Source organism: Bubalus kerabau, chromosome 15 (genome assembly GCF_029407905.1).
Source record: "Bubalus kerabau isolate K-KA32 ecotype Philippines breed swamp buffalo chromosome 15, PCC_UOA_SB_1v2, whole genome shotgun sequence".
In the NCBI taxonomy this organism is placed as follows: Eukaryota; Metazoa; Chordata; class Mammalia; order Artiodactyla; family Bovidae; genus Bubalus; species Bubalus kerabau.
Window position 1 is genome coordinate 43,346,424 of NC_073638.1, and position 9,190 is coordinate 43,355,613.

At 37.0% G+C, this 9,190-nt stretch overlaps 1 non-coding gene across 1 annotated transcript; it reads left to right on the top strand.

Annotated features, from left to right (window-relative positions):
- Positions 1 to 1,858: 1,858 nt before the first annotated feature.
- Positions 1,859 to 1,960, top strand: LOC129629384 (U6 spliceosomal RNA). Its single transcript, XR_008703216.1, has one exon. It is a non-coding gene; the product is annotated as a U6 spliceosomal RNA (small nuclear RNA).
- The last annotated feature ends 7,230 nt before the right edge of the window (positions 1,961 to 9,190 follow it).

A 9,190-nucleotide genomic window follows, 5' to 3' on the forward strand; every position in this document is an offset into this window, starting at 1 on the left:
GCAGATGTTGGCAATTTGATCTCTGGTTCCTCTGCCCTTTCTAAAACCAGCTAGAACATCAGGAAATTCACGGTTCACATATTGCTGAAGCCTGGCTTGGAGAATTTTGAGCATTAAACGCACTTAAATATTACATCAGAAAACAACATTAAAATTTGAAAAATCAACATAATCTACTATATTAACAGTCTGAAGAAGAAAATTCATTTATCATTTCAATTGATGCAGAAAAAGCATTTGGCAAAATTCAACAGCATATCATGACAAAAACTCTCAGAAAGATAATAATAAAGAGGAACGTTAAGTTATAGAAACCAACAGCTAACTAAAAAAGTACAGTTACTATTACACTTTATGGTGAAAGATTGAATGTTTTCCCCTAGATCAGGAACAAGGCAAGGATGCTCACTCTCACCACGTTATTTAACAGTGTTAGAAGATTTAGCTAGTCAAATGAGGTAGAAAAGGGGATAAAAAGCATACAGATCATAAAGGAAGAAACAAAACTGTGTCTATTTCCATATGACAAGATAATTTCCGAAGAAAATACAAGGGAATTGGCCAAAAAAAGCGCCTAGGATTAATAAGTGAGTTCAGCAAGGTTGCATTTCTGTCTTTTTTTTAATTTTAATTTTTAAGGTTGCATTTCTATATACTAGCACTGAACACATGGAAATTGAAATTAAAAATATAATACCATTTATAATAACTCAAAATTATATACAGGACTTGTACACTGAAAACAACACAATGCTGTTGAGAAAGGAGAAGAGACATACCATCACCATGGACTGAGAGACTCAACATTATAAAGATGTCCTTAGTGTCTCAGCAAGATATTTTGTAGGTATAGATAAGATTATTTTAAAACCTAAATGGAAAGGCAAAGGAACTAGAATAGCTAACACAATCTCAAAAAAGGAGAATAAAGTAGGAGGACTCACTCTGTCCCATTTCAAGACTTATTATATAGCTACAATAATCAAGACTGTGATATTGGCAGAGGGACAGATACATAGATCAATGGAACAGAATAGAGAATACAGGAGGAGAACCACACAAACATGCCCAACTGATTTTTGACAAAGGTGTAAAATCAACTCAATGGAAGAAAGATAACCTTTTAAACAAATTATGTTGGAGCAATTTGGACATTCATGGGCAAAAAAAAAAAAAAAAAAAAAAAAAAAATCCTCTAAATAAACCTCAAAACGGAAATTTAATTAAATAACTTGAATGTAAAATGTAACATTAAAACTTAGAAAAAAATATAAGAGAAAGTCTTTGTTACCCAAAACTAGGCAAGATTCTTAGACTTGAGAGCAGAAGCATGATACATAAAAAGAAGAACTGATAGATTATAGTTCAATTGTTTAAATGTTTACAAAAGATCTTTGTATGAGGATGACAAGACAAGCTACAGAATTGGAGAAAAATTTGCATGCCACATATCCAAAATGCCTTGGTATCTAGAATGTATGCTGCTGCTGCTGCTCCTGCTGCTGCTAAGTCACTTTAGTCGTGTCCCACTCTGTGTGACTCCATAGACGGCAGCCCACCAGGCTCTGCCATCCCTGGGATTCTCCAGGCAAAAACACTGGAGTGGGTTGCCATTTCCTTCACCAGTGCATGAAAGTGAAAAGTGAAAATGGAGTCGCTCAGTCGTGTCCAACTCTTAGCAACCCCATGGACTGCAGCCTACCAGGCTCCTCCATCCATGGGATTTTCCATGCCAGAGTACTGGAGTGGGAAGCAAACCCAAAAATCCAATTAGAAAATGGGTGAAAGATATGAACTAATATTTGATCAGAAATGATATACAGATGACAAATAAGCACATGAAAAGATATTCAACAGTGCTCGCTTAGCCAGTGCATATACTAAAATTGGAACGATACAGAGAAGATTAGCATGGCCCCTGTGCAAGGATGTGCAAATTTGTGAGGCGTTCCATATTTTTGTAAAGTAATTAGCCTCCAATTAAAATAAATAAATTTATATAAAAAAGATATTCAACACAATTAATCATTAGAGGACTACAAATTGAGCCACAATAAGGTATTCTTATACAACTATCTGAGTGACTAAATAAAAAATAGTGGAGATACTAAATATTGACAAGGATGTGGAGAAGCTAGATCACTTGTTTATACATTGCTGGTGGAACTGTTAAACAGTATACTAATCTGGAAAACAGTTTTGGAATTTCTTAAACATGGAACTATCATCAGTTCAGTTCAATCGCTCAGTCGTGTCCAACTCTTTGCGACCCCATAGACTGCAGCACGCCAGGCTTCCCTGTTCATCACCAACTCCTGGAGCTTGCACAAACTCATGTCCATCAACTCAGTGATGCCATCCAACCATCTCATCTTCTGTTGTCCACTTCTCCTCCTGCCTTCAATCTTTCCCAGCATCAGGGTCTTTTTCAATGAGTCAGTTTTTTGCATCAGGTGGCCAAAGTATTAGAGCTTCAGCTTCAGCATCAGTCCTTCCAATGAATATTCAGGACTGATTTCCTTCAGGATTGACTGGTTGGATCTCCTTGCTGCCCAAGGGACTCTTAAGAGTCTTTTCTGACACCACAGTTCAAAAACATCAATTCTTTGGCACTGAGCTTTCTTTATGGTCCAACTCTCATATCTGTACATGACTACGGAAAAAACCATAGCTTTGACTAGATGGACCTTTGTCAGCAAAATAATGTCTCTGCTTTTTAATATGCTGTCTAGGTTGGTCATAGCTTTTCTTCCAAGGAGCAAGTGCCTTATAATTTCATGGCAACAGTCATCATCTACAGTGATTTTGGAGCCCCCAATAATAGTCTCTCACTGTTTCCATTGTCTCCCCATCTATTTGCCATGAAGTGATGGGACTGGTTGCCATGATCTTAGTTTTTGAATGCTGAGTTTTAAACCAGCTTTTTCACTCTGGTCTATCACTTTCATCATGAGGCTCTTCAGTTTCTCTTCACTTTCTGCCATAAGGGTGATGTCATCTGCGTATCTGAGATTATTGGTATTTCTCTTGGCAATCTTGAGTGCAGCTTATGCTTCATCCAGCCTGGCATTTTGCATGGTGCATATAAGTTAAATAAGCAGGGTGACAATATACAACCTTGATGTACTCCTTTCCTGATTTGGAACCAATCTGTTGTTCCGTGTCCAGTTCTAACTGTTGTTTCTTGACCTGCATATAGATTTCTCACCAGGCAGGTAAGGTGGTTTGGTATTTCCCTCTCTTGAGGAATTTTCCCATTTGTTGTAATCTACATAGTCAAACAATGGTTTGTGATCTACACAGTCACACAATGGTGTGATCACTCACCCAGAGCCAGACATCCTGGAAGTTGAAGTCAAGTGGGCCTTAGGAAGCATTACTATGAACAAAGCTAGTGGAGGTGATGGAATTCCAGATGAGCTATTTCAAATCCTAAAAGATGACACTGTGAAGGTGCTGTACTCAATATGTCAGCAAATTTGGAAAACTCAGCAGTGGCCACAGGACTGGAAAAGGTCAGTTTTCATTCCAATCCCAAAGAAGTGCAATGCTAGAGATTGTTCAAGCTACCACACAATTGCACTCATCTCACATGCTAGCAAAGTAATACTCAAAATTCTCCAATCCAGGCTTCAACAGTATGTGAACTGAGAACTTCCAGATGTTCAAGCTGGATTTAGAAAAGGCAAAGGAACTAGAGATCAAATTGCCACCATCTGTTGGCAATTTGCAAGAGATTTCCAGTAAAACATCTACTTCTGCTGTATTGATTACACCAAAGCATTTGATTGTAGATCACAACAAACTGTAGAAGAGTTTTCCGGAAAAGCAAGAGAATTCCGGTAAAACATCTACTTCTGCTGTATTGATTACACCAAAGCGTTTGATTGTAGATCACAACAAACTGTGGAAAATTCTTTAAGAGATGGGAATATCAGACCACCTTACCTGCCTCCTGAGAAATCTGTATGCAGGTCAAGAAGCAACAATTAGAACTGGAAATGAAACAGACTGATTCCAAATTGGGAAAAGAATATGTCAAGGCTGTATATTGTCACCCTGCTTATTTAACTTATATGCAGAGTACATCATGCAAAATGCCAGGCTGGATGAAGCACGAGCTGGAATCAAGATTTCCAGGAGAAATAGCAATAAACTCAGAAAAGCAGATGACACCACCCTTATGGCAGAAAGTGAAGAGGAACTGATGAGCCTCTTGATGAAAGTGAAAGACCAGAGTGAAAGATCTGGCTTAAAATTCAACATTCAGAAAACTAAGATCATGGCAACCGGTCCCATTCTTCATGGCAAATAGATGGGGAGACAATGGGAACAGTTTAATTTTATTAATTTTCTTGGACTCCAAAATCACTGCAGATGGCGACTGCAGCCATGAAATTAAAAGACACTTGCTCCTTGGAAGAAAAGCTATGACCAACCTAGACAGCATATTAAAAAGCAGAGACATTACTTTGCCAGCAAAGGTCCATCTAGTCAAAGCTATGGTTTTTCCAGTAGTCATGTATAGATATGAGAGTTGGATCATAAAGAAAACTGGGCGCCGAAGAATTGATGCTTTTGAATGGTGGTGTCACAGAAGACTCGAGAATCCCTTGAGCAGCAAGGAGATTCAACCAGTCAATCCTGAAGGAAATCAGTCCTGAATATTCACTGGAAGGACTGATGCTGAAGCTGAAGCTCTAATACTTTGGCCACCTGATGTGAAAAACTGACTCATTGGAAAAGACCTTGATGCTGGGAAAGATTGAAAGCAGGAGGAGAAGGGGATGACAGAGGATGAGATGGTTGGATGGCATCACTGAGTCAATGGACATGAGTTTGTGCAAGCTCTGGGAGTTGGTGATGGACAGGGAAGCCTGGCATAGTGCAGTCCATTGGGTCACAAAGGGTTGGACATGAGTGAGCAACTGAGCTGAACATAGTCAAAGGTTTTGGCATAATCAATAAAGCAGAAGTAGATGTTTTTCTGGAATTTTCTTGCTTTTTCAATGATCCAGTGGATGTTGGCTATTTGATCTCTAGTTTCTCTGCCTTTTCTAAATCCAGTTTGAGCATCTGGAAGCTCTTGGTTCACGTACTATTGAAGCCTGGATTGGAGAATTTTGAGGATTACTTTGCTAGCATGTGAGATAAATGCAATTGTGCAGTAGTTTGAACATTCTTTGGCATTGCCTTTCTTTGGGATTGGAATGAATACTGACCTTTTCCAGTCCTGTGGCCATTGCTGAGTTTTCCAAATTTTCTGGCATATTGAGTGCAGCACTTTAACAGCATCGTCTTTTAGGATTTGAAATAGCTTTTAGGATTGGAATATCATATAATCCAATAACTGAGCTCCTAGGCCTTTTTCCCAGAGAAATGCAGACTGTTCACAAAGAAATTTACATATGAATGTTTATAACAGCTTTTTTCATAATAAAATTGTTTCCTAACTGGAAACAATGTAAATGTCCTTTAATGGGTGAACCATTAAACTGTGTCCCATCTATACCATGGAATATTTCTCGGCAATAATAAAGAATGAGTTATTGATTCATGAATCACCTGAATTAATCTCCAGAGAGCTATACTAAGTGAAAGAAAGCCAGTCACAATATAATAGATATGGTATATCTCTGTAACATCCTAGAAATGACAAAATTATAGACATGGATAGATACTAGTGTTTGCCAGAGACTAAGGAAAGGGTAGATGTAGGACAGGAATGGGTGTGGCTATAAAAGGATCACATTAGAAATTGCTGTAGCATGAAAGTGTTCTGTGTCTTGACAGTAACAATGTTGATATTCTGGTTGTGGTATTGCTTTGCAAGGTACTGCCTTTGGAGGGAAATGGGTAAAAAGTAAATGAAATCTCTCCATATTATTTTTTAAGTGAAAGGTGCTCAGTTATGTCCGACTCTTTGCGACGCCATGGACTATAGCTGGCTGGGCTTCTCTGTCCATGGAATTCTCCAGGCAAGAATACTGGAGTGGGTTGCCGTTCCCTTCTTCAGGAGATCTTCCCAACCCAGGGATCAAACCCAGGTCTGCCGCATTGCAGGCAGATTCTTTACCATCTGAGCCACCAGGGAAGCCCCATTGTTTTTTAAAGCAACACATAAATCTACAATTATCTCAGAAAAAATGCTTAATTAAAAAACAAACAAAGTGCAGTACATTGTTAAAAAACCAAAACCAAAATGATGGAACTTTCATGGTGGTCCAGTGCTTAGGATTCCATGCTTTTACTGCCAAGAGCTGAGATTCAATCCCTGGTCCACAAACTAAGATCCCATAAGCCACACAGCTTGGCCAAAAAAAAAAAAAAAAAACCTAACAAGCAAATTATATAAATGTGTTGGAAACAGAAAAAAGTCAAAGGCCAAAAGAAAACAAACAAAAAACCAAAAAAGAATAACAGTACAAATTAATGAAATAAAGAACAAAAAGGCAATAGAGAAGATTAACAAAATAAAAATTAGTACTTTGAAGATTAAGTTACACGTTTGACAAGACTGATCAAAGCAAAAAAGGAAAATGTGCAAATAAATAAAATACAGACAAGAAAAAATGGCTATATGTACAACAGAAACTTTTTATATTTCTGAATTAAATATATACTGAAAAATCTAGATGAAATGGATAGATTCTTGGAAAAACTTCAAAAATATACAATGGGGACTTCCCTGGTGGTCCAGTGGTTAAGAATTGCCTTTCAATGTGTGGGACATGGGTTCAATCCCTGGTCGGGGAACTTAGAGCCCATACGCCATGGGGCAACTAAGCTGGCATGAACCTCAACTAAAAAAAATACAGTGCCACAACTGGCAGAAGAAAAGACAGAAAACCGTACAGAGCAAAATGTATTAAAAAAAATTGCAAAGAGAATCAGACACATAGGTCTCAAAACCCAGGTGTTTCTCAGATAAGTTCTAACAAATTTTGAAGGAACAGTTTATTCCTGTCTTATACAAGCTTTTCTAGAGGGTAGAAAAAGATAGAAAACCTTCCAGTTCAATGTGCAAGCCTTTTATAATTTTGATTCCCAAACCTGGTGAGACTAATTCAGGTAAAACAAAATTATAGACATTTTTTTATGAACACAGATGCAAAAATTCTAAATATTGTATATCTAAATCCAACTCTTATATTTAAAAAATACATTAAGAATGAATAGAATTTATTCTCAGAGTATAGTGATAGTTCAACATAGGAAAAATTTATCAGGGTAATTTGCTATATTAAGAGGAGAAAACTATATATTATCTTGAGACCTACAGAAAAATTTTTTTATAAAGTTCAATATCTATATATGATAAAATTATAATTTTTATAATGACAAATCAGTAATAAAAGATTATTTCTTTAATTTGATAAATTGTTTACCAAAACCTTATAACAAATGCTATTCTTTTTTTTTTAAGATTTTTTTTTGATGTGGACCATTCTTAAAGTCTTTATTGAATTTGTTACAATATTGCTTCAGTTTTATGCTTTGGTTTTTGTCCTCAAAGCATGTGGGATCCTAGCTCCACACCAGGGATCGAACTTACACCTCCTGCATTGGAGAGCATAGTCCTAACCACTGGACTACCAGGGAAGTCCTCCAAATGTCATTCTTAATAGAAAATTTTAGATGCATTCTCTTTAAGACTTTATTTGGGAACCAAAATAAAGATTCCCACTGTGATTGCTACAATTTGATGTGGTACTGAAGGTCTTGGCCTAATGCTATAAGGAAAGACTAAGAAATATTAGGTGTAAAGAAGGGAAAGATATAACTGTCATTATTTGGAATTGCTACAATCATTGACTTTAAAACAGCAGAATAAACAAAACAACTGAAGCTAAAACGAGGCTGTAGCTGGCTTGTCAGACACAAGTAAATGGCATACTGGTTAATAGACTCTACCCTGTTAAAAGATTATCTTTGGACTCTCAGCCTTAAACCACAAGACAGCCTCCTCCATGAGGAAATTTTGTACAGCTGCTAAAGGAATAAATATTCTCAATGTGCTGCTGCTGCTGCTAAGTCGCTTCAGTCGTGTCTGACTCTGTGCGACCCCATAGACGGCAGCCCACCAGGCTCTGCCGTCCCTGGGATTCTCCAGGCAAGAACACTGGAGTGGGTTGCCATTTCCTTCTCCAATTCTCAATGTAGTTAGGTCTATTTACTCTTAACTAACCATGAGTATTTTGAGGACAAGAACTTTGCTGTTGAGAGGGAAAGTTGATGAAGTCCCAATCAACTGGTATTCCTTCAAGAATGGAGATATAAACTTCCAGCTGGAAAATAAATGAGTCATCTGCCAGGAGGAAATATATAGCATGGGGAACACAGTCAATAATATTGTAAAAAAGTTGTATATGGCAAAAAGTAATTTGATCACATTGGTCATTTTGCAATGTATAGAAATATTGAATCACTATGCTGTACACCTGGAACTAACATAGTGTTGTAAGTCAATTATACTTGAGTTAAAAAAAATAACCATGATCAAATGGATGTGGAGGCAGGGAAGTTTGCCAAATTCCTTTTAGCAGCATCCTGTTCCTAAACATAATTAGATAAAGTTGTGGGAAAAAGTTGCATTGAAGTCTCACTCAGCTATAGTGTCTGTATTCCAGATCCCAAGTCCAGCTCAAATGCCATCAGACAAGACAGAAATCACCAAAGCATAACAAAAATGTGATGCTATCTCTGAGGGTGGAATTGTGGGTCATTTTATTTTCTTCCTTATACTCTTATGTATGAATAACTTGTATAATAAAGAATGGCATAAAAAAACAAAAAAAGTGAAAACAGAGTCCTTGATATGGAGATAAAAACAGGTGGTTGCCTAAGGAGAGCAGGGTTTGTAGAGGCAAAATAGTGGAAGGGGATTAACAGGTACAAACCTCCCATTATAAAATATAAGCCACAGGGATGTAATACATAGCATAAAGAATATGATCAATAATATTTTAATAACTATGTTTGGGGAAAGATGGGTACTAAACTTATCATGGTAATTATTTCATAATGCACGCAAATGTCAAATCACTGTGTAGTACACCTGAAACTTACATAGTATTGTACATCAGCTATATTTCCATAAAAAAGAAAACAAAATGCAGAACTCCTTTTTCAAAAAGCAGAAAAGAAATAGTGCTATTAAAGGTACTAAAATGTAGAGATTTTTCCTTCC